This window comes from Mobula birostris, chromosome 10, assembly GCF_030028105.1.
Source record: "Mobula birostris isolate sMobBir1 chromosome 10, sMobBir1.hap1, whole genome shotgun sequence".
In the NCBI taxonomy this organism is placed as follows: domain Eukaryota; kingdom Metazoa; phylum Chordata; class Chondrichthyes; order Myliobatiformes; family Myliobatidae; genus Mobula; species Mobula birostris.
The window spans coordinates 14,102,222-14,127,595 of NC_092379.1; the positions used below are offsets into that span (position 1 = coordinate 14,102,222).

The window sequence follows — 25,374 nt, forward strand, 5'->3', positions numbered from 1 at the left end:
GAAAGTGGCTGACTGCATGGCGGAGGAGAAACGCATGGGTTCAGATCCCAGTTCTGACCCCACGTTGTGTTCGGTATTGAGGGATGGTGCAGAGCGCACCATGACACCAGCATGCAGGATACCCTGCATATCTTGCATCCTGTGGAGGGGAAGAGAAGATGGTGGCGCGACGCGGCGCGCGCGGCCACTCCAAATTGATATCGTATTTGTGAAGTAGGATGCCGTGCACAATCCTGATTTGATGGAGACAGCTGTGAGAAGCACAGAGGAACATCTGGAGAAACTTCTGAAGTGCCCGCTTCGCTGCCGCTGCTACTGTGCGATCGAGAATCTCCGGGGGGGGAAGGCCCCAAATCCTTGGCTTTGCCTATTGCCTGTTGCCGGGGCTGGGGTCGAAGCGCTCGGCAGAGATGGTGCTCGGTGCTGGGTGTCGGAGGGATGGTCGGAGGCTCGAAGTTTTCGGACGGACTCGGAGTCGGACTGTGGTCAGGTGCTTCCAGGGTGCTGCATCGGCAAGTTTGCGGCGCTGGAAGCTCATGGCAGGGAGAGTTTTCTTCCTTCAACTGTCTGTGTGAGATGTTGGGACTTTCGAGAGACTTTGAGACTTTTTTTTACCGTGCCCATGGTCTGCTGTTTATCAAATTACAGTATTGCTTGTACTATTGTAACTATATGTTATAATTATGTGGTTTTTGTCAGTTTTTTTTAGTCTTGGTTTGTCTTGTGTTTCTGTGATATCATTCTGGAGAAACATTGTATCATTTCTCAATGCATGCATTACTAAATGACAATAAAAGAGGACTGTGTGTCCTCATAATCTAACATCGAGCTGAACTTCATTGATGACCCTGCTTGTACAGTATGTGAAGCCCTCCTGTGTAGGACTGGCTAACTCAGTAGCACAGGAATAACACGATTAACTACCACTACAGGAAACCCTGCTCTAAAACTTCTATATCCATGTATCTGTCTAAATGACTTTTAAGCATTGTAATTGTACTACATTTTGCAGCTCAGTCCATATACCCTCCACGCTCTGAGTGAAAAGTTTTCCCCTCACATCCCCAGTATGTTCTTTTCCCTTTTCTTGCCTTAAACCTATTTCCTCCAGTTTTAGACTCCCCCTACCCTGGAGAAAGTGTGGCGCGTGGCCAAGTGGTTAGGGCGTTGGGCTCACGATCTGAAGGTCGTGGGTTCGAGTCTCGGCCGAGGCAGTGTGCTGTGTCTTTGAGCAAGGCGCTTAACCACACACTGCTCCAGTTTACCTAGCTGAAAATGGGTACCCGGCAAATGCTGGGGGTTACATCGCGATAGACTGGTGTCCTACGCGGGGGGGGGGGGGTGGCGGGATGGGGGAGTCTCGTACTCTCAGTCGTTTCGCGCCACAGAAACCGGCATAAGCTCGGGACAGACTTTGACTTTGACCCTGGAGAAAACACTGTGACCATTCGCCTTATCTGTGTCCCTCCTGCTTTTTTGTGCCAAGTGGCCAAATTCTGCTTCTATATCGTATGGTTTTATGGTCATTTCAGGCCACCCGTCAGATTCCTGCACTCCAGAGGCAAAAGGACCCAGTCTGTCCGGCCTCTCCTTATAACTCAAGCCTTCCCGTCCCGGTAACATGCTTCTGAAACTTTTCTGCACTCTTTTCAGCTTCATGACCTTCGTTGTCCTATTTGGCCTTCTATCCCTCCCTCTTCTAAATTTAGCTATTCTAGACTCAGAGTGCCTCTCGCACAGCCAAATCTGGAAGGGAAAAGTGGGAAGGAGCCCACTGGAACCAGACAAAGATTACAATGCATTCTCTGAAAGAGGAAACTTCAGATTACACAATAGTATCATGCATTGAGATGATCTTGAAGGTTAAAGTCGTGAAAAAGGAATATGAGAGAAGCTGCATGCGAGATAGATGAAGTATCCTGGCATGAGTTGGTAAGCAACTCAGAAAGGGAATGTTTAATGAGAGAGTGAGAAATTTCAAGTTCCTATGTGTCAATATCTCTGAGGATCTAACTGATTCCAACATATCAATGTTGCTACAAAGAAGGCAAGACAGTGGCTATATTTCATTAGGAGTTTGAGGAGATTGGGTTTGTCACCTAAAACACTCAAAACCTTCCACAGATGTACCGTGAAGAGCATTCTAGCAGGCTGTTTACTCATTTCTGTAGATGCTGCCTGGTCTGCTGAGTTCCTCCAGCATTTGGTGTGAGCTGCAGTTGTTTGTTGCTTTAAGCTTTGGGAATTATTATGACCAAAAGGAACATGGCTTACCGAAATTTCTATCATTGACCAGAAGGAACGTATAATGTGGGCCAAGCCACTGTTTACAAATTAGATCAGAATCAGAATCAGTTTATGGCCAGTATGTGAAGCATACCAGAATAGATTGTGGTTCGGTGCCAAACATAAAACACAGGACTATTCTATAACAGGCAGTACAACAGCAACTACACGATTCACAAGACAGTAGTGCAAACAGCCGGGAACAATCAACAGTTAGCAGAATGTCCACATCTGCAAACGTCAATAATCAAACTTAAATCAATGTGAACATATGAACAGACTCAATAATTATCAACAGAACAAGGAAAAGAGGAAAGACCATTTAATGGGTGCTGTGTCAAGGGTTTACACCTGAGTGAGTTTAGTTGAGAAGCTGGGTGGCTACCGGAAAGAAGCTTTGGAGATGACGTGTAGCCCTGGTGGTGATGGACTTGTAGCCTCTCCTTGATGGCAGTTTGGTGAATAGGTGACTGCTAGGTCAATAAGAACAAAAAAAGAGTCAGAGAGGACCTTAAAACGATGAAGGAGTTGGATAGATGTAGAAAGATGTGTGCAGAAGCATCTAGATGGCACCTATATAAGATGGTCACTGATACATCTGGGAGGGAACTTCAGAGAATCGCAGTTCTCGGAGAGTGAGTGATGTGCACGGGGAGAAAGTGCCTGAAAACGCTATCACAGCGCCAGCGATCAATGATTGGGGTTCAATTACTGTCACTGTGTGCAAGGAGTTTGTACGTTCTCCCTGTGACGGTGTGGGTTTCCTCTGGGTGCTCTAGTTTCCTCCCACATTCCAAAGATTGATGTGCTATGGTTAGTAAGTTATGGGCATGCTACGATGGTACCAGAATTATGGTGACACTTTCGGGCTGCCCCTGGCGAATATTCAGATTGTGTTGATCAAAGACTTAAAACACTTTCGTTATCAAAGTATTTATGCAGTTTACAACCCTGAAATTCATCTTTCCCCACAGCCAGCCATGCAACTAAGAAAAGCCATGGAATCCGTTCAAAGGAAAACATCAACCCCCTCCACTCGCAAAAATAAAAACAAATCACGCAAACGGCAGCAAAAAAAAATGAATTTAAAACACTAAGATGAAAGAGTCCAGGCGTATTCGGTTCAGCTCAGAGTTTGTTATCTGCATGTGTGGTGATAACAGCACAACAGCATCTCTTTCACCCCAGATAGTTGAAGAAGTTTGGCATGAGTCCCCAAGTCCTAAGGACTTTATACAGGGGCACAACTGAGAGCATCCTGACCGGCTGCATCACCGCCTGGTATGGGAACTGTACTTCCCTCAATCGCAGGACTCTGCAGAGAGTGGTGCGGACAGCCCAGCGCATCTGTAGATGTGAACTTCCCACTATTCAGGACATTTACAAAGACAGGTGTGTAAAAAGGGCCTGAAGGATCATTGGGGACCTGAGTCACCCCAGCCACAAACTGTCCCAGCTGCTACCATCCGCAGCATAAAAGCCAGGACCAACTGGTTCCGAAACAGCGTCTTCCAGCAGGCCATCAGACCGATTAATTCACACTGAACAATTGTATTTCTATGTTATATTGACTATCCTGTTGTACATACCATTTATTATAAATTACTACAAATTGCACATTGCACATTTAGACAAAGACGTAATGTAAAGATTTTTACTCCTCGTGTAGGTGGATGTAAGTAATAAAGTCAATTCAATTCAATTCACCCCATCTCCAGGCTTCTTGGCCTTCAGGCTGCAGGTGTCACTCGAAGCCTTGCGAAACCCTCTCAGAGACAGAAATCGTTCAATTGGCCCAAAAACGCACCATCAAAATGTAGATCAGATGCTCCAACAGTAGCAGGACCACATTTGAAAGAAAAAGAAAACGTAAAAGAAGTGAAAGTGCAAACACGAGGAAATCTGCAGATGCTGGAAATTCAAGCAACACACATCAAAGTTGCTGGTGAACGCAGCAGGCCAGGCAGCATCTCTAGGAAGAGGTGCAGTCAACGTTTCAGGCCAAGACCCTTCGTCAGGACTAACTGAAGGAAGAGCTAGTAAGAGATTTGAAAGTGGGAGGGGGAGGGGGAGATCCAAAATGATAGGAGAAGACAGGAGGGGGAGGGATGGAGCCAAGAGCTGGACAGGTGATAGGCAAAAGGGATACGAGACTCACTCTTCCTTCAGTTAGTCCTTACGAAGGGTCTCGGCCTGAAACGTTGACTGCACCTCTTCCTACAGATGCTGCCTGGCCTGCTGCATTCACCAGCAACTTTTAAGAAGTGAAAGTAGTAGTTTTGTGAACGGTCTGGAGGATGTTTAACGCAAATGATGCATTTCACTGCACGCTTTGATATTTTAATATACATGTGACATATAAAGCTATTTTTTACACCTTAAATAGGACGTTCAGTTGCTTGTACTCGTCCAAGAGGACCACAACCTTGTTGGGTTTGGAGGCTTGGGTGTCTCAATGACCCAGAGAGCTGTGTTGGCTGGAGTCAGGGCTTTATGCTTTGGCTCTTGGCGGGGTCGCCCATGCCAAACAGGTCAGAGGGTAGAGGCCAGGCTAAGAGTGGTCCACCCGTCCTCCAGGTTTGGGGGTTCAGCTCGGGGCTAAGAACCTTGACCGGTCAAACAAAACTGTTATGGAAACAGCAATGAAGAATCCTTCATCTGACTGTAACAGTGTTCCTGAGTCTCCATCCGGGTCTTGCGTGACTGACAGTAGTGAAAACCAAGAGGAAGCTACTGACATGATGAAGGAAGCTGTGAACGCTGGCAGAGATGGAGGAACTTCATTAATGCCCTAAACGCCAATGGTGTAACAGGCCGTATGAGTTGTTTGTATTGGAAATTCGTAATGAGATAACTATTCAAACGTGCTGAGTTGTAATTGCTTCTGCTGTGATAGTGACCATTTGGCCTATCAAAGCTGTTCTTGTTCTTGGATGAGCCATTTTGACAGTCCCATAACGTTACTCATCCCAACTTGCTTGTACAAAAGGTTTAATTTCTTGGAGATGACCTCTTCTACGATGCATAATCAATCTGGCTACAATATCCTCTCTATATTTTCCTCCTTATTTCAATAGGTTTCAATAGGTACATTTAATGTCAGAGACAGGTATACAATGTCTACATCCTGGAATTCATTTTCTTCACAAACATCCACAAAAACAGAGCTGTAAGTCTTTAAAAAATGGTAAAATTCCTCCCCACGCTGTTAGGCACATCAGGCCGCAATTTTGCCATTTATTTAGTGTTTGAATGACTCAATTCTGCTACCTTGGTCTACTTTGCTAAGAAAACAAGGATTCTGTGTTCACTGCCTCTTTCAGCAATTGCATTCCAACCCCCCAACACCCTGAGAGGAAAAAAACATCTTCAATTCAGTTTGAACCCACCCTGCCTCGACGTAGAATATAGAAGAGAGAAACACAGGAACTCTCCCTTCAGCCCACAGTGTTGTGCCAAACTAATTAAACAGTTAATTAAACGAATCCTGTCTGCCAATGTAAGGTCTATATCCCAGCATTCCCCAAACACTTATTTATCTCCCTCTCCAAGATTCTCTTAATCACCTTTGGTTACCTACCAACAGGAAAGATGTACATAAGGTTGAAAGAGTACTGAAAAAACTTACAAGGCTGCTGCTGGGTTTGGACGACCTGAGTTATAAGGAAAGATTGAATAGATTTGGAATTTATTTCTTAGAATGTCAAAGACTAAGGGGAGATTTGAAAGATGTGTACAAGATTATGAAGGGTATAGATTGGGTAAATGAAAGCAGGTTTTTCCCACTGAGGTTGGGTGAGGTCATGGGTTAAAGGTGAAAAGTTTAAGGGGAACGTGAGGGGAAACTTCTTCACTCAGAGGGTTGTGAGAGGTTGGCGTGAGCTGCCAGCACAGATGGTGCGTGTGAGCTCGATTTCATCATTTATGAGAAGTTTAGATAGTAGGGGATAGTAGGGGTATGGAGGGCTTTGGTCCCGGCGCAGGTCAATGGCAGTTCAAAAGCTGTCGGCATGAACTAGATGGGCTGAAGGGCCTGTTTCTGTGCTGTACTTCTCTTTGTATTTGCCTCCCACCATGAGACATGGGTGGCTTGTTGGTACAGTAGTTGGTGTTGCTGCCTCTCAATCCCAAGGATGCAGGTTCAGTCCTGACCTTGGGTGTGGAGATTGCACATCTCCCTGTGACCAAATGGGTTTCCCCATCTGATCACTGGGAGACATTGGCACGTTAGTCTCCGTCCATGTCCCAAAGACATGCTGGGATGTTAATCATCTGCTGGAAACTCCTTCCTTATGCTGGCAAGTTGCAAAAGAGCCAGAGGGGAGTTTTATTTATTTATTCACTTATTCATTCATTCATTCATTTGTCTATTTATTTATTCATTTATTCATTTATTTGTTTGTTTGTTTGTTTGTTTGTTTATTTATTTACTGAAATATGGCACGGAGGAGGCCCTTCAGGCCCTTCGAGCCACACCACCCAACAATCCCCAATTTAATCCTAGCCTAATCACCGGACAATTTACAATGACGAACTCATCTACCAACCGGTACGTCTTTGGACTCACCTGGAGAAACCGGAGCACCTGAAGGTACAAACTCCTTACAGGCAGTGGCAGGAATTGACAGGCATATGTGAGAGCGAATGTGCAAAAGATCAGGTTAGATTAGATTCAACTTTATTGTCATTGTGCCGAGTACAGATACAAAGCCAATGAAATGCATTTAGCATCTGAACAGAAATGCAAAGAATAGTGTTACTTACAAAATAACTGCGAATAAAAAAAGTGCTACAGCACACAAATATAAAAGTACTGAGATAGTACAATATGGGTGCAATACTGCTTAGCGCTGTGATGAGAGGTTCAGCAGTGTCACAGCCTCAGGGAAGAAGCTCTTCCTGTGCCTGCTGGTGCGGGAGCGGAGGCTCCTGTAGCGCCTACCGGATGAGAGGAGAGTAAAAAGTCCATGGTTAGGGTGAGATGCATCCCTGATAATGCTTTTCACCCTGCCCAGGCAGCGTTTATGGTAGATGTTCTCAATGGTGGGCAATTGGGTGCCGATAATCCGCTGGGCAGTTTTCACCACACGCTGGAGTGCTTTGTGGTCCGATACGGGACAATTGCCATACCGCACTGAGATGCAGTTGGTGAGTATGCTCTCAATGGTACAGCGGTAAAAGTCCGTCAGTATCCTGGGACAGAGGTGAGCTTTCTTGATGCTCCGCAGGAAATAAAGGCGCTGTTGTGCCTTTTTGATCAGGAGCTACAGAGAACTGAACAAAGATCAAGACTTAAGGGGTGACCCTTCTGAGGGTCAGCTGGGGCTCGATGGGTTGTGTTATGTCCTTCTGTGCTGTAGTAAGTAAAGAGGAATTGGCTCCCAAAACAGAATTGATTGAAGCAGACGCTCCACACCTCTGTAGCTGGGAAAACATTTTATAAACATCTAAAGTCTGGGGAGATGGTAATAACCTTCAATCATTAAAAAAAAAGCTGGCATAAAAACGATGGACAGAATAGCCTCCTCCTGTGTGCTAATTTGTTTTTTTTTACATGTTATTAATTACACTGGGTGCAAATGCACTTACGTTTCAGTTGTTGAGTGATCTCATAAAAAGCTTTGAAGGTCACTGTTAACGTGCCATGCGAGAGATTATATACCATTGAATGATTCCAGAGTGCGTTAAAATGGACTCGACCTCACAAGCTTTTTTTTACTAACTTGGTCCCTTCATTGCAGATTAGGCAAGTGGGGGGTAGTTGGGTGATTCTCTCAAAAGTACAGAGTGGATGTGTTGGAGTGAATGGCATTACACAACCTGAAATCTCTATCTATAGGTGAGGACACGAGAGCAATTTTACTTAAAAGTCCACTCGAAAAAATTTACATTTTGGATGCAGTGTCATGATCGATTAATAAATATGCTTTAAAATATCTATCTACGTTCTGATTATTGTGTGATTCTTTAAATGACTGCTACTTTTTACCTGAATTCATATTATATCTGGAAGTGTGTTAGGAATTAGAAGGATGCATTAGCTATTTCAGCGTAAGTGTCTTCTTTAAAAAGCATTGATATATTCTGTTACTAATTAGAATGAGAACTCTGGTTTGTAATCTGAAGCCAAATTGTACCATTGACAGATTAAACCAAAAGGATATCTATAGAGGATCACATCTTGTTATAACTCCAGGAAAGCGCACAAGCATTTGCACTTAATGTAACTGAATGTACCTAAGAATTAAATAAATGAGCTCTAAAGGGGAAGCCAATCGATGGCTTCTTGCTAGAGTAATCCTAAGTAACTTCCACCACAATGCTCTCTCCCCAAAGCCCACTTTAAATCTTTATCCATCTTTTTTTCAAGAGCATTGAAATGTCTCGGTTATTTCATGCTCCAAAAACCCTTTACTTAGGGACATTTTCCACACCCCTTCCATTAGGGCGGCACGGTAACGTAATGGTTAGCACAACTGCTTCACAATACAGGAGACCGGGGTTCAATTCCTGCTGCTGCCTATAAGGAGTTTGTACGTTCTTCCTGTGACATAGAACGTAGAACAGTACAGCACAGTACAGACCCTTCGGCCCACAATGTTTTGCCGACCCTTAAACCCTGCCGCCCATAAATTCCTCCATATACCTGTCTAGTAGTCTCTTAAATTTCACTAGTGTATCTGCCTCCACCACTGACTCAGGCAGTGCATTCCATGCACCAACCACTCTCTGAGGAAAAAACCTTCCTCTAATATCCCCCTTGAACTTCCCACCCCTTACCTTAAAGCCACGTCCTCTTGTATTGAGCAGTGGTGCCCTGGGGAAGAGGCGCTGGCTGTCTTCTCTATCTATTCCTCTTAATATTTTGTACACCGCTATCACGTCTCCTCTCATCCTCCTTCTCTCCAAAGAGTAAAGCCCTAGCTCCCTTAATCTCTGATCATAATGCATACTCTCTAAACCAGGCAGCATCCTGGTAAATCTCCTCTGTACCCTTTCCAATGCTTCCACATCCTTCCTATAGTGAGACGACCAGAACTGGACACAGTATTCCAAGTGTGGCCTAACCAGAGTTTTACAGAGCTGCATCATTACATCGCGACTCTTAAACTCTTTCCCTGTGACTGTGTGGGTTTGCTCCGGTTTCCCTCCACAGTCCAAAGATTTACCAGTTGGGTATGGTAATTGGTCATTGTAACTTGCCAATTGGTAAACTGGTCATTATAGGATTAAATCAGGAGGTTGCCAGAAAGCCCTTGATAAATAAGTAAGCTTACTTTTTAATGACAATGATAAGGTAGATGTATCAGGAAAGAATGGATGAGCTGGTTCTCTTCCCTCTGGAGAAAAAAGATCTGAATGACGATCTACTGGGAGAGATGTCTTCAAAAATACGGAAGCGTTTCGAAGGAGCGGGCACAGGGAGAATTCCCTAACCCAGAGGGCTGTGGAGGCTGGATCACATTGGGGAGTATAGATTAGTCAGGGCATGAAGGGATACAGGGAGAAAGCAGGAGATTGGGGCTAAGGGCGAGATGCATCCGTCATGATGAAATGTCGAAGTAGACTCGATGGGCCAAATGGCCTAATTCTGCTTATAAATCTCATGGTCTTAAAGTCATGAAATAGTGGGCAGGTTTGATGGGCTGAATGGCCTGCTCCTGCTCTTATTTTCATGTGAAATCACATTCTTTCTGCATTCGAACTCAAACAAACACCAAGAAACGCATTTGGGAACTCAGAAGAAATGTTCTCGATATTTATTGCCTACTTACTTATTATCATTCCTTTCCTTTTGTATTTGCACAGTTTGTTATCTTCTGAACTGTGGTTGAACGCCCTCTTTGGGCGGTCTTTCATTGATCCTGTTATAGTCTGTAGATTTATCAAGTATGCCCACAAGAAAATGAATTTCAGGGTGGTATACGTACTTTGATAGTAAATTTACTTTGAATTTTTAACTTTCACCTTCAAAAAGTCCAAGTACATCACCTTTACAAGTCCCCCCTTATCCATTTTTTTTGTTGAATCCTCAAGAAACCCGAACAGATTTGTCAACCATAATTATCCCTCATAAATCCACATTGACTCTTCACAGTCTTAACATTATTTTCAATTGTGTCCAGCATTTTCCTTCCTACTGATGGCAGATTAACCGATCTACAGAACTATTATTTCTGTTATTTTCATAGAAGGAAGACATTTGGCCCACCAAGTTTACATTTCTTTGCAGAGAAAAGCTATTCCTTCACAGATTGCCTGTAACCTATCCTTTATCAAACGCTCAGAAACTCCATCCTAATTTTTCTGCCCCCTAACTACACCTGGGGCAGTTTATTACTTAACTACCGGCACACCCCTGCAATGTGGGAGGAATCAGAGCACCAGGACTATAATCCAATGAGATTACTCAGTTGGCGGGGGGAAAAGGGCAAAGCTCTGAAAGTCAAGAACTTACTCAGGCTGCTTGAACCTGGGACAGCGGCATTTCCTGTGCTGATTTTTCCGTTCCCTGTTTCCTTTTCCGTTTCTGAAATACTGGGATATTCAATATCTCCGCCATTGACTGTTCATTTCTCTCCATGGATGCTAACTGACTAGTTGAGTCCCTGCAGCGTTTTGCGTGTGTTGCATCCAATATCTCCATAGCAATCTCTGGTAGCGTTCAGTGCAGGGCATCACTGCCTGGTCGAATTATGATCTTTCAAGTTGGAAGCTGGTTCTTCGGACTGCAAGAGAGGCTTCGGAGGCCTCTGCACTTGGTGATCTCTCTCTCTCTCTCTCTCTCTCTCTCTCTCTTTCCCTTTCCCAATGGTGAGTGAGAGCTTGCTGCCGATTCTCGAGTTGGGGAACGCGAAATAAAAAGCGATCCTTTGGACTGTGACTGTAAAAGCGAATGTTTGCCCCCCCCGCTACAAAAGGGGCGATACCTGTGTTACTCTTGTGAGTGAGAGAGAGAGAGAGGGAGCCTGAGGGATGTGGAATTGTTGGAATTGGTGGACTGTAGATCATGGTTTCTCTCTTTGGAGACTTTGCTGTTACTTGCATGGTTGGAGGTGGGAATGTTGATGATTTATGCTGGAGGGGTGATGTCCTTGTGTGTGGGAGGGGGCAGAGAGCTTTGGGGTTCTTATGTTTTTTTTCTGTCATTTATTCTTTGGATTTTTTTTTCTGTTGCGAGGATGTCTGTGGAGAGTGAGAATTTCAGTTCATATATTGTACACATGCTCTGATATTAAAATGGAACCGTCAAAACATTAATGTCGCCAACACAAGAATTTTACTGCTTATTCACTCCAGATCTGCAGTTCTCTACTGATTCTTGCAGGTTTTCTGCCTCTCACTCCATGAGGAGGGGCACAAGATAGATATTTAATTTCCTGATGTAATATTTTTAATAGCTAGATAGATAGATACTTTATTGATCCCAAAGGAAATTACAGTGCCACAGTAGCACTACAAGTGCACAGATACACAAACATTAGAAGAGAAGAAAGAAATTTTAAAAATTACCACAGACAATCCGAAGGGGGTGAGGGGGGAGTCATCACTTACCCGCCTAATGGCCAGGGGGAAGAATAACCTTCTGTAGCGCTCTTTGGAGCAGAACAGTTGTCTTTGTCTTTTACTAAAAGTGCTCCTCTGTTCAGCCAAGGTGGCATGCTGAGGGTGAGAAACATTGTCCAGAATTGCCAGGAATTTCCGTAGGGTCCTTTGTTCTACCTCAGCCTCCAGTATGTCCACCTGATATAATTTCCCCATCCCAGTCTGTAGCGACCCACACCAGCTCGAGTTATTATTTCACAGAGGTTGATTTTAGTTTCCTCACCAGCCGCCTTCTCATATCATAGAACATAGAACATAGAGTAGTACAACACAGTACAGGCCCTTCAGCCCACAATGTTGTGCCGACCCTCAAACCCTGCCTCCCATATAAGTCCCCACCTTAGATTCCTCCATATACCTGTCTAGTAGTCTCTTAAACTTCACTAGTGTATCTGCCTCCACCACTGACTCAGGCAGTGCATTCCACGCACCAACCACTCTCTGAGTAAAAAAACTTCCTCTAATATCCCCCTTGAACTTCCCACCCCTTACCTTAAAGCCATGTCCTTTTGTATTGAGCAGTGGTGCCCTGGGGAAGAGGCGCTGGCTATCCACTCTATCTATTCCTCTTATTATCTTGTACATCTCTATCATGTCTCCTCTCATCCTCCTTCTCTCCAAAGAGTAAAGCCCTAGCTTCCCTTTTCTGTATCAGCTGCTGAATTCAGACTTTTTGCAAATCCTCCAGCGTTGGCATCATTACATTCCTTACCAGATGCGATGTACATACGGGGAAAGTTTTTGATGCAGAGAGCGGGGAATATATGGAATGAGTCGCCAGAAAAAGAGATAGAGGAAGGTAAAGTTATGATGTTTTAAAAAAAACATTAGATAGATGCATAGATAGGTAAGGTTTAGAGCAGGGGTTCCCAAGCTGGGGCCCACGGACACCTTCCTTAATGATATTGGTGCATGGCATAGACGAGGTTGGGATCCCCTTGGTTTAGAGAGATAATAGCCAAGTGCAGGTATCTTGCTTGACAAAGATGAGTTGGGTTGAAGGACCTGTTTCTGTGCTGTGGAGAACAAGAGATCTCTGAGTCAAGAACTGGAAATCAGAGGGTTCTTTTAGAAGAGCGCAGGTGAATTTTAGCAATGGTTCAACTCATATTGTTTTGGAGAGAGAGACAGTTAGAGAGAGAGGGCTTCATCACTGCCTGGTATGGAAACTGCACTGCGATGGACAGGAAAGTTCTACAACGGGTAGTTAAAACTGCCCAACACATCACTGGCACCAGCCGACCTGCCATATATACAGAAAGGTGCTGGGAAAAGGCCAACAACATGGTGAAGGGTCCCACCCACCCTGCTCACGTAGCATCCACGCCCGGACCACCAGACCCGAAAAACAGTTACTTTCCCCAGGCAGTAAGGCTGATCAACCCACTAACTCCACCCCGCCGCACCCCTATTCGCCACTACCTTATCATTTCCTGTCAAGGTCACCTTATGCACAGGCACCCCTATGCCTACTGTCACTTCACGTGCGTAAAACACATAAGTCCCGCCGCTGCCTGTAAGGAGTTTGTACAGTCTCCCCGTGACCGCGTGGGTTTCCTCCGGGTGCTCTGGTTTCCTCCCACGGTCCAAAGGTGTACCGGTTGGTAGGTTAATTGGTCGTTGTAAATTGTCCCGTGATTAGGCTAGGTTTCAGTTGGGGGATTACTAGGCAACACGGCTTGAAGGGGCTATTCCACACTGCACCTCAATAAAAAAATAAATATCCATGTAAAGAGATATCTTATGTATTTATATTCATTATTTTTTTAATATTGTGTTCTTTATCTTATTATGTATTTTTGTACTGCATTGGATCCAGAGTAACAATTATTTCATTCTCCTTCACACTTAAGTACTGAAAATGACATTAAACAATCTTGAATCTTAAATCTCTAATCTAATATCATCTTAATTCTTGCTGGATAGACGATGCTGGGCCACTTTTCCCCTTGTTTTCTGGCCTTAGAGGGAAATTTATTGCTTGTAAGCTACGTATTAATTCTCCAAATGCCAGCCGTGGCTTGTTTACTGCCATACCGATTGCAATTTCCCAGTCTACTGTGGCCAACTCACGTCTTTTGCCTTCATAGTTTATTTTATTCATTTCTAAGGCCCCAGTTTCAAATTCCAAAACTTCATTAAGTTTCAGATTGTCTCTTCGAGTAACTTCAAGTACTCTCCGAAGTCTGTCATCGGTTTCCCCATGACGAACTGTGCCCTGCTATATCATCCATTGACGTGTCGACAACTTTGATATGCTCATATATCATGCAAACGCTTTGATGATAGAGCATTCCATAGCCACAGAAATCCAAATGGAAACCTTCCCCCCACCCGCTGACTCCCACCCCCCAACCTCAATACTCGTTAAAGGACAGCAGGCGGGGAAATTAGACCATTGACCTCCATTAACAGAAATCTCCAGACATATTTAACTTGCTAAAATGCTTTGAATTAGTAGATTATATCATCTGCTCCAGAAAAGTTCAGGGCTTAGAGTACTCTCCTTTTAATAGCCTATCTAGTATATCTGGAATCCAACCCAATTGAAAAGCCCCGTGCTTTGTGGGTAGCGGTTACTAATTACTCATTTTCAATCCCGTGACTTGTTTCTACTGCCAGATGCACCAGCTTCACTGACTCTACCACTCCACTCTCTCACAGCATAGGGCCTGTACATTGGCGTGGGTGGGGCGGTGGGGGGGGGAGGAGGCTTGTTTATCAGTCCTGATCTGGTAAACAACTTAAGTCTTGAAATAGACCCCGTGCATTCTTATTGAAATGTGCCCTTGAACCATGGCTGCGAGCAACCTATTTACAAGATCAGGTTTCGCATTAGGACCCAGATCTAAAGTTGGCCGAGGAACTTTTGGCGTTGCTGCAGATGGCAACTGATACAGACGTCCTTTTACATGAGCCGGGCTGCACACCTTCTTTTCCGACTTTAGATATGAACTCTCGTTCATCCCATCTTGTCGTCCTCCCGAGCTATTTGCAAACCAACCATATCATCCAACTAAGCGCTTGCTTTGCGTCATGTGACAGTTTCACCCTCTTAACATGTGACAATCAAAATTCACAGGCTATACTGTTCTTTCTGTGTCACGTAGTCACTCGAGTTTACAACAGCAGCTTGGATTTACACATATAGCACCCTCAGTCCCAACAACATCCCTATTTGGGCAGGCTATCTGGCTACATTGCTGAGAGTAACATGTCCAATTGCAACTAAACACAAAGACCTCCAATGATCTCCTGGTGGCCACCCATTTCAATCCCACTTCCCATTCCGTTCCAACGTGTCAGTCTGTGGCTTCCTCCACTGCCACGATGAGGCCACACTCCGGTTGGAGGAGCAATGCCTGATATCCCGTCTGAACATCGACTTCTTAAACTTCGGGTAATTGCCCCCACCCTCCCTCTCCTTCACTATTCCCATTCTTGTTTCCCTCTCTCACCCTATCCTTTTGCCTGCCCATTAGGGGCCATCTGTCCTCTCCTATCAGACTCCCACTTCTCCAGCCCTTTATCTCTTTCATCAATCGACTTCCCAGCTCTTTACTTCACCCCCTCCCCGTCTCTCCAGTTTCACCCATCGCCTTGTACTTCTTCCTATCCCCCTCCTCATCCCCCCACCTTCTCGCTTGGACTGCTCCTCTTCCCTTCCAGTCCTGATGAAGGCTCTCGGCCCAAAGCGCCGACTGTTTACTCTTTCCCATAGATACTATCCCACCAGTGTTTGGTATCTGTTCAACGACTGGGACGCCTTCTGGACACGCTGAGGTTGTGTACGGTGCTGTTGCAGTGCAAATCTTTCCAAGCAGAAATTGGATTTTGGATCTGACTTCCAAGAGCCACAATCACAAATTCAGCTTTAATGGGCTGCACTTGAATCGGCTTACTAACGTCGCATGCACAGTTTTGTGCATCTAATATTTCACCACCCAGCAAAAAAAGCTTGGAGGAAAGGTTTCTTCAGAATCTAACGAATGCACTGTGAGCAATGTCAGTCGAACACAAGACACTGACAGTGAGTCAGAAGCTGGCTAATTTCCTCCTTTGCCTACCACAACGCAGCACACTCCACAACCAACATCTCACCTGCCATGCTGTTCCTTGTGTTCACACCTTGATCTCCTCAAGCCCAATCTTAGAAGGAGGATGCAGGACAAACATCTGAGACAAACTGAGGACTCCTCAAGACACAGAAGATCAATGTTTCACTCCAGGACAAACAGTTCTGGCGAGCGACTACAAAGGTGATCAAAAGTGGATACCCAGAAAGATTAAGGACAGCACTGGGCCACTCTCCTACACCGTGGAGATACTTTATACTTTATACTTTATCGTCGCCAAGCAATTGATACTAGAATGTACAATCATCACAGCGATATTTGATTCTGTGCTTCCCGCTCCCTGGATTTCAAATATTAAATATTAAAAATAGTAAAATTTAGTAAATATAAAAATTTAAATTATAAATCATGAATAGAAAATAGAAAAAGGGAAAGTAAGGTAGTGCAAAAAAACCGAGAGGCAGGTCCGGATATTTGGAGGGTACGGTCCAGATCCGGCTCAGGATCCATTCAGCAGTCTTATCACAGTTGGAAAGAAGCTGTTCCCAAATCTGGCCGTACGAGTCTTCAAGCTCCTGAGCCTTCTCCCGGAGGGAAAAGGGACGAAAAGTGTGTTGGCTGGGTGGGTCGTGTCCTTGATTATCCTGGCAGCACTGCTCCGACAGCGTGCGGTGTAAAGTGAGTCCACGGACGGAAGATTGGTTTGTGTGATGTGCTGCGCCGTGTTCACGATCTTCTGCAGCTTCGTCCGGTCTTGGACAGGACAACTTCCATACCAGGTTGTGATGCACCCTAGAAGAATGCTTTCTACGGTGCAGCTGTAAAAATTAGTGAGGGTTTTAGGGGACAGGCAAAATTTCTTTAGTTTTCTCAGGAAGTAAAGGCGCTGGTGGGCCTTCTTGGCAGTGGACTCTGCTTGGTTGGACCAAGTCAGGTCATTTGTAAGATTGAGTCTTATATCATCTGGAGATAGCACACCGATCAGCTGAGGAGAGCAGAGTGGATTGACAGAGAAGAAAGTTGGCTACCGCTGTCAGAGCCACTTCCTGCAATCTCAGAGTTAACTCCTACATCCACCGCAGAGGAAGCCCGGGAACCTGGGATTGTTTCACAGCCACAAGTCTCACCTGCCCAGCAGAGTGACCCCCCCCCCCCACCCACCTTGCCAGGAAGGGCATTATCCCACAAGAGTTAGAGATCCTCTGGAGCAATTAAATCTTTGGGCCTGATTCGACAATTTAAAATTTACACTGCTGTGGATGTCTGTATATCAGAATCAGAATCAGGCTTAATCAGGCTTAATATTAATGGCATATGTCGTGAAATCTGTTAACTGAGCGACAGCAGTACAATGCAATGCATGATAAATATAGAAAATAAATAGCTGAATTCTAGTAAGTGTATATATATATATGTTTGTGTGTGTGTGTGTGTGTGTGTGTGTGGTGTGTGTGTGTGTGTGTGTATAAAATAGTTACATTAAAAATAGTGCAAAGTTGTTTGCGTTTATAATTTAAAAGTGTAGAGTCATAGGTTCAATGTCCATTCAGAAATCGGATGGCAGAGGGGAAGAAGTTGTTCCTGAATCTGGCTCCTGTACCTCCTCCCTGATGGTAGCAACGAGAAGAGGGCATGTCTTGGGTGATGGGGGTGCTTAATGACGGACACTGCCTGTCTGAGACACCGCTCCTTGAAGATGTCCTGGGTACCATGGAGGTTGATGCCCATGATGGGGCTGGCTGAGTTTACAGCTTCCTGTAGCTTATTTCCATCCTGTGCATCAACCCCCGCCGCCTCCCCCCCATACCAGACAGCGATGCAGCCTGTCAGAATGCTCTCCACAGTACATCTTTAGAAGTTTAAATGTTTTACGTGACAAACCAAATCTCCTCAAACTCCTCATGAAATATAGCCCCTGTCTGCCTTCTTTATAGCTGCATTGTTATGTTGGGACCAAGTTAGATCCTCAGAGATATTGACACCCAGGGACTTGAAGCTGCTCACTCTCTCCACTTCTGATCTCTCTGTGAGGATTGGCTCGTGCTCCCTGATCTTACCCTTCCTGAAGTCCACAATCAGCTCTTTGGTCTTACTGACGTTGAGTGCCAGGTTGTTGCTGCGGCACCACTCCACTAGCTGGTATATCTCGCTCCTGTACGCCCTCTCGTCACCATCTGAGATTCTGCTAACAATGGTTGTATTATGTAGTAAACTACGTAGTTGAGGCACATTCTCTATTGAGTTGGAGTTTATAGCTAATCAGGGAGGAGTGTTGTGTATTTAACATTTCAGTAATATTTGAGTAATCTTGTATATACATATTGTTTGATTAAGTATTCTTGGTTGTTTAAATAATTAATTGCAGGTTATATGTAAAAATGCATTAATTGCCTACATCACCACACTAAAATAAGGTATCCGTTAGTCTTGCGACACCACGGATCTGCGCCTGGAAAGTCTTCACTCTCCAGAGTGCAGGCCTGGGCAAGGTTGTATGGAAGACCAGCAGTTGCCCATGCTGTGAGTCTCCCCTCTCCACGACACTGATGTTGTCCAAGGGAAGGGCAAGGGCCGATACAGCTTGGCACCGGTGTCGTCGCAGAGCATTGTGCGGTTAGGTGCCTTGCTCAAGGACACAACACGCTGCCTCAGCTGGGGCTTGAACTCACGACCTTCAGGTTGCTAGTCGAGTGCCTTAACCACTTGGCCACGTGCCCATGTATCACCACACTACCACATGGTATGTACAGGCCTTGCTTAAAGTAAAGATGAAGTTACACTCATATTTCGGACTGCCCACATCTTCTTTTGAATTATTTTGCTGTGTTCAAGTTACAAAACATAGCATACAGTGAGAAGTTTGTCTTGCACACTATTCGTGCAGATCAAATCATTACACAGAGCAGTGAGGTAGAACCAGATAAAACAATAACAGAGTGCAGAATAGAGTGCCACAGCTACCGAGAAAGTGGGATGCCGGGGGAGGCAGCAAGGTTCAAGGTCAGACTAGCGGAAACACTTCAGAAGCAAAATTGGTTCAGCCACTTTCATGCACTATTTTTGTTAATATGCTGGTGATTTGCTTACATTAACTGTTTAAATTATTCCACAATTCACGTTTCAACATAAAGTGAGTCAGGATAGTGGTGAATATTTGTAGCTCGGGTTGAGGTGTTTGGCACTGCGGCGTTTGCCGAGCTCGGCAGTTGGCTTGCAAACGTTTCGTCGCCAGTCAAGGTGACATCCTCAGTGCGCAGTTGCTGGTGCTTCTAAGGAGATATGATCCACTGCCGCTGAGCTCTGTACGTGGAGACCGAGAAGGGCACCGCTGTAACCGGGACAGCACGGCGGTTCTGGCGCGGGCAAACGCCAGAAGTCGTAGAAGCGTGGTTCTCTTCTGATAACTTCCGTAAACAAACATATCGAAACAGACTCCATCTACGAACCTCGAAGACCCAAAGAAACACAAGCCAATAGAATTCAAAGGTCAACCAACGGAGTAGCAAGCAAACGGGGTCCTATATAAACGCGGGCACTCTGGGTGCCACCTTGACTGGTTATGAAACGTCTCCAAAATCATTGCCAAGCGTGCTGAACCATTAGAGATTCAGATTCAGACGGAAGACGTCACTGCCAGACCTCAGTTGCTGCATTGTCAAGTGAGAGTTAAGGGACATTCTTGATCTTATAGGGTCAAAATGACCTAAAGCATTGAAAAAAAAAGATGCAATGCAAAACATTTATGGTGTCCTTTTGAATCTCTGAAATTGATCTCAGTATTAGTGCAAGCTGATCGGTGAGATTTACTGCTCCGTCCACTCTGTGCTTACATGGTCTCAGCCCTGTTTTACTTAGACTGGGCCACTAATAAACACATGGTATCACCTGGCAACGTACGTGCATCACCATATACAAGACGCAGATGCAGGTTCGAATCAGAAAGGGTCGGGAACAGGCTGAATTGAGGCGGTGGGATCTCAGAACGTATCGAGGCGATTGAACCCGATGTTTAGGCATCAATTTAGGCGCCGGGCCAGACTGAAAAGGTCAGGGTGTCGGGGGCCCGGGGCGAGGATCGGGCCGGTTCAGATCGCTGTTCCACGAATTGGCTCTGCGCTGAACTATGGGATCTCTTTGCAGACCTCCGTTCAGACCGCTACTTGCTTACGGTTGTTGTTTGTCGAAGAGTTTCGGCTCCAAACGTCGACTGTACTGTTTTATGTAGACGCTGCCTGACCTGCTGAGTTCCTCCAGCATTTTGCTTGTGTTGCTTGTATTTCCAGAATCTGCAGATTCTCTCTCCCTCTCTCTCTCTATCCCCTTCTCCCCCCATCCCCTACTCCCATCTCTCTCCCTCTCTCTCTCTCTCTCTCTCTCTCTCCCCCCCTTTCTCCTCTCCCTCTCCCTCTCTCCCTCTCTCCCTGTCTCCCTCTCCCCTCCTTCCCCCCTTTCCTCTTTCTCCCCGTCCCACACACACACACATTGTGTGTGTACAGTTTTCTTATTTTAATGGGATTATGATTATGAGGACACACAGTCCCCTTTTATTGTCATTTAGTAATGCATGCATTAAGAAATGATAAAAATGTTTCTCCAGAATGATATCACAAAAACACTTGACAAACCGACTTAAAAACTAACAAAAACCACATAATTATAACATATAGTTACAACAGTGCAAAGCAATACCGTAATTTGATAAGAACAGACCATGGGCACGGTAAAAGTCTCAAAGTCTCTTGAAAGTCCCATCATCTCACGCAGACGGTGAACCTCCAGCACCGCCAACTTGCCAATGCAGCATCCCAGAAGCATCCGACCACAATCCGACCTGAGTCTATCGGAAAACTCCGAGCCTCCGACCACCTCCTGACACCGATGCACCGAGCATCATCTCTGCCGAGCGTTTGGACCCCGGCCCCGGCAACAGGCAATAGGCAAGGCCAAGGATTTGGGGCCTTCGTCTCTGGAGATTCTCGATTGCACAGTAACAGCGACAGCGAAGCAGGCATTTCAGAAGTTACTCCAGATGTTCCTCTGAGCTTCTCACGGCTGTCTTCATCAAATCCCGATTGTGCACGGCCCCTAGTTACACATATCGTTATTCATTCGGAACGGCCGCGTGCGCTGCGTTGCACCTCCATCTTCTCCTTCCTCCTTTGGGTTCCTTTATATCACGACTGCCTGTTAGGAGATGAATATCAAGACTGTATAATGTAGATATACTTTGATAATAAGTGTACTTTGAACCTTTGATGGAAAGCTTAGCTGGAAGGGTGGAGCTCCAACAAGTCGACAGGCTTTGCTCCAGCAGGGTTTGACTGGCACTCCCTTTCTGCCCTGCTGGAGCAAAGCAGTTGTAACATGGTGCACCTTGTAGTTACTGCCATTCTGTGAGCATACCTCAAACCCGCGCCCCTGCCTGCCAACTAGAACAGGGGCATCAGATGTAGGGGAACAGCCCCGTCTGCAGCATCCTCTCCAAATCTCCCACAGTCCTGCGTTGGAAATCTATTGCTGTTCCTTCATTACCTTTGGGAAGCTTTAGAGAGGCTGCTGAGGTAACTTACTGGATGGTGCTTGGAATGGAACCTCTCAAACTCAAACTCTATGCCCACTGTTGTGAGGTAGAAATGGGTAAGGCCGGCCAACAGGGCTCTGGTGAGGCTGAATGGGCCAGTCCCCTGTGGACACAATAGATTATGGACACATTGATGAACTCCAAACATACCATTGACTTTGGACAACGGAGACAGGAGGTCCTCAATGGCCCATGGTCCACTGGGAGCTAATGGAGATGGGAGGTCCTCAATGGCCCATGCTCCACTGGGAGCTAATGGAGATGGGAGGTCCTCAATGGCCCATGCTCCACTGGGATCTAATGGAGATGGGAGGTCCTCAATGGCCCATGCTCCACTGGGAGCTAATGGAGATGGGAGGTCCTCAATGGCCCATGCTCCACTGGGAGCTAATGGAGATGGGAGCTCCTCAATGGCCCATGGTCCACTGGGAGCTAATGAAGACGGGAGGTCCTCAATGGCCCATGGTCCACTGGGAGCTAATGGAGATGGGAGGTCCTCAATGGCCCATGCTCCACTGGGAGCTAATGGAGATGGGAGGTCCTCAATGGCCCATGCTCCACTGGGATCTAATGGAGATGGGAGGTCCTCAATGGCCCATGCTCCACTGGGAGCTAATGGAGATGGGAGGTCCTCAATGGCCCATGGTCCACTGGGAGCTAATGGAGACGGGAGGTCCTCAATGGCCCATGGTCCACTGGGAGCTAATGGAGATGGGAGGTCCTCAATGGCCCATGGTCCACTGGGAGCTAATGGAGATGCGAGGTCCTCAATGACCCATGCTCCAACTGGGAGCTAATGGAGATGCTAATGGAGATGGGAAGTCCTCAATGGCCCATGCTCCAACTGGGAGCGAATGGAGACAAGAAGAAGCAGCTTTGAAGTGGAGAACATGACTTGTGAGGATAAGTTGAGCGAGCCGGGGCCTTTTACTTTGGAGCAAAGGAGGATAAGCAGTGATTTGATACGGGTGTCCAAGATGATAAGAGGCATTAATCAAATGGACAGTCAAATACCTTTCTCCAGGGTGAGAAAGGTTAATACAAGGAGGCTTAATTTTAAAATGACTGCAGGAAAGCATCCAGTGGGGGGGAATGTCAGAGATATGGTTTTAATAACCATTCAGGAGGAGAAGATGGCGGCATGACGGCAGCGTGCGCGGCCTCTCCAGTGATGAATATCTGTTATCCGTCAAGTAGGGGACCATGCACAATCTTGATTTGATGGAGACAGACGTGAGAGTACGGAGGAACATCTGGAAAACTTCTGAAATGCCCGCTTCGCTGCCACTGCTACTGTGTGGTAACCAGAATCTCTGGAGCAGAAGGCCCCAAAATCCTCGGCTTTGTGTGTTTCAGCGGCCGGGGTGAGGTCGAAGGCACTCGGCAGAGGATGGCGCTCGGGAGGCTGTATCGAAGAGGCTGGTCGGAGGCTCAAAGTTTTCGGACGGATGGACTCAGTGTCGGCTGTGGTCGGCTGCTTCCAAGGTATCGGCAAGTTGACGGTGCCTGGAGGTTTATGGCAGTGAGTTTCTCCCTTTTGCCGCCTGCTATCGGGGACTCGGGAGTCGATCGACTCGGGGACTTTGAGACTATTTTTACCGTGCCCATGGTTTGTTCTTCATCAAATTATGGTATTGCTTTGCACTGCTGTAACTATATGTGATAATTATGTGGTTCTGTCAGTGCTAGTCTTTGGTCTGTCCTGTTTTCTGTGATATCACTCCGGAGAAACATTGTATTATTTCTTAATGCATGTATGCATTTCTAAATGACAATAAAAGAGGACTGAGTGTTCTCATAATCTAAGTTAATACAGAGTGAGAGGTGCATGGAATGGTAGAGGCAGATATGTTTGGGACATTTAAGAGACTCTTAGATAGCCATTTGGATGAAAGTAAAATGGAGGGCTATGTGAGAGGGAATGGTTAGACTGATCTTAAAGTTGGTTAAAAGGTCGGCACAACATCAGAGGCCAAAGGGCCTGTATTGTGCTGTTATGGTCTCTGTCCTATGTAACAGCATCATAGGACCACCTTGACTAGAACGACTGCAGCGGACTAAGAAAAGGGGCTCACCATCACCTTCTCAAAGATATTTATTGATGAGCAATAATGGCTGGCCTTGGCAACAAAGCCTAGATTCCAAAAAAAAAGGAGAAGAAAAGAATTCTCCAGGAATTATCAACCACTGGGAGTGGGAGTTCCATATTCTCAGCACCTGCTCTGTGTTAACAGTTGTTCCTAACTTCAGCAACATACACACACACACACACACACACACAGAATGCTGGGGTTAAGCAGTAACTATGGAGGGAAATGAACAGTCAACGTTTTAGGCTTAGGAAGTTCATTCCTGATGGATGAGTTAACATTTAGACAATGTCCACTGATGTAGCATGTGTGCACCATCGTTATAACTAATTTATTTATTTTTACTTATTGAGATACAGCCCAAAATAGGCCCTTCAAGTCGCATCACCCTGCAATCCCCCTCCTGATTTAACTCTAGCCCGATCATGGGACAATTTATAATAACCATTTAACCTACTAACCGGTACATATTTGGACTGTGGGAGGAAACCAGAGCACCCAGCAGAAACCCACAGGGAGAACGTACAAACTCCTTACAGGCAGCAGCGGGAATTGAACCCAGGTCACTGGTACAGTAAAAGGTTCAGACCACACCTGGGTGTATTGTGTACAGTTTTGGTCTCCAAATTTGAGGAAGGACATTCTTGCTATTGAGGGAGTGCAGCGTAGGTTCACGAGGTTAATTCCTGGGATGGCGGGACTGACATATGTTGAAAGATTGGAGCGACTGGGCTTGTATACACTGGAATTTAGAAGGATGAGAGGGGATCTGATTGAAACATATAAGATTATTAAGGGATTGGACACGCTAGAAGCAGGAAACATGTTCCCAATGTTGGGGAGTCCAGAACCAGAGGCCACAGTTTAAGAATAAAGGGTAGACAATTTAGAACGGAGTTGAGGAAAAACTTTTTCACACAGAGGGTTGTGGGTTCTATGGAATGCTCTGCCTCAGAAGGCAGTGGAGGCCAATTCTCTGGATTCTTTCAAAAAAGAGTTAGATAGAGCTCTTAAAGATAGCCGAGTGAAGGGATATGGGGAGAAGGCAGGAACAAGGTACTGATTGTGGATGATCAGCCATGATCACAGTGAATGGTGGATCTGGCTTGAAGGGGTGAATGGCCTACTCCTGCACCTATTGTCTATTGTCTATTGTTATGCTAACCACTACACTACTATGGAAGACATAAGAGACTGCAGACTGAGAAATCCGAAAAATAAACAAAATGATGGAAGAACTCAGTAGGTTGAGCAGTATCTGTGGGATGTAATGGATAAATGATGCTCGTGGGTTCCTCCATCATTTTTTTTCATTCACTATAATTTGCATCTAAACTTTTACATGAGTTAAGGAGCTATTCAACTGTTCCTGTCTGTACTTGCTCGCAAAGCAATCTCATCAGTCCCATTCCCTCAATTATTAGCCTAGAAGCTGCTCTCTCTATCACATTCCCATCAAAATCCCCTGAACCCCCTGCCACCCACCATCACTAGGGGTAACCTATCAACGTACCGACCAGCCGTTCAGCCCAAGCAGAACGAATTCCATCAGTCCCTTCCGTGGTGCGCGCTCACAGGACTGGACCCGAGTGGAGAGGATCGGCAATGGTCGGCACTGGCAGCAACTCCACCCAGGTGTGGAATATGGCAGACTTCGTCGTGGCGGGCACTGGCAACGACTCGACCCAGGAGTGGAGGAAAAGCAGACTCCACATTAAGAACCAGAAACAAGAAG

The 25,374-nt window shown here is 45.7% G+C and overlaps 1 protein-coding gene across 10 annotated transcripts in view; it reads left to right on the top strand.

Moving 5' to 3' along the window:
• Positions 1-25,374, top strand: part of LOC140203835 (homeobox protein Meis1-like) — a 437,451-nt gene that overhangs the window by 73,395 nt on the left and 338,682 nt on the right. The gene's annotated exons all lie outside the window — the stretch shown is intronic.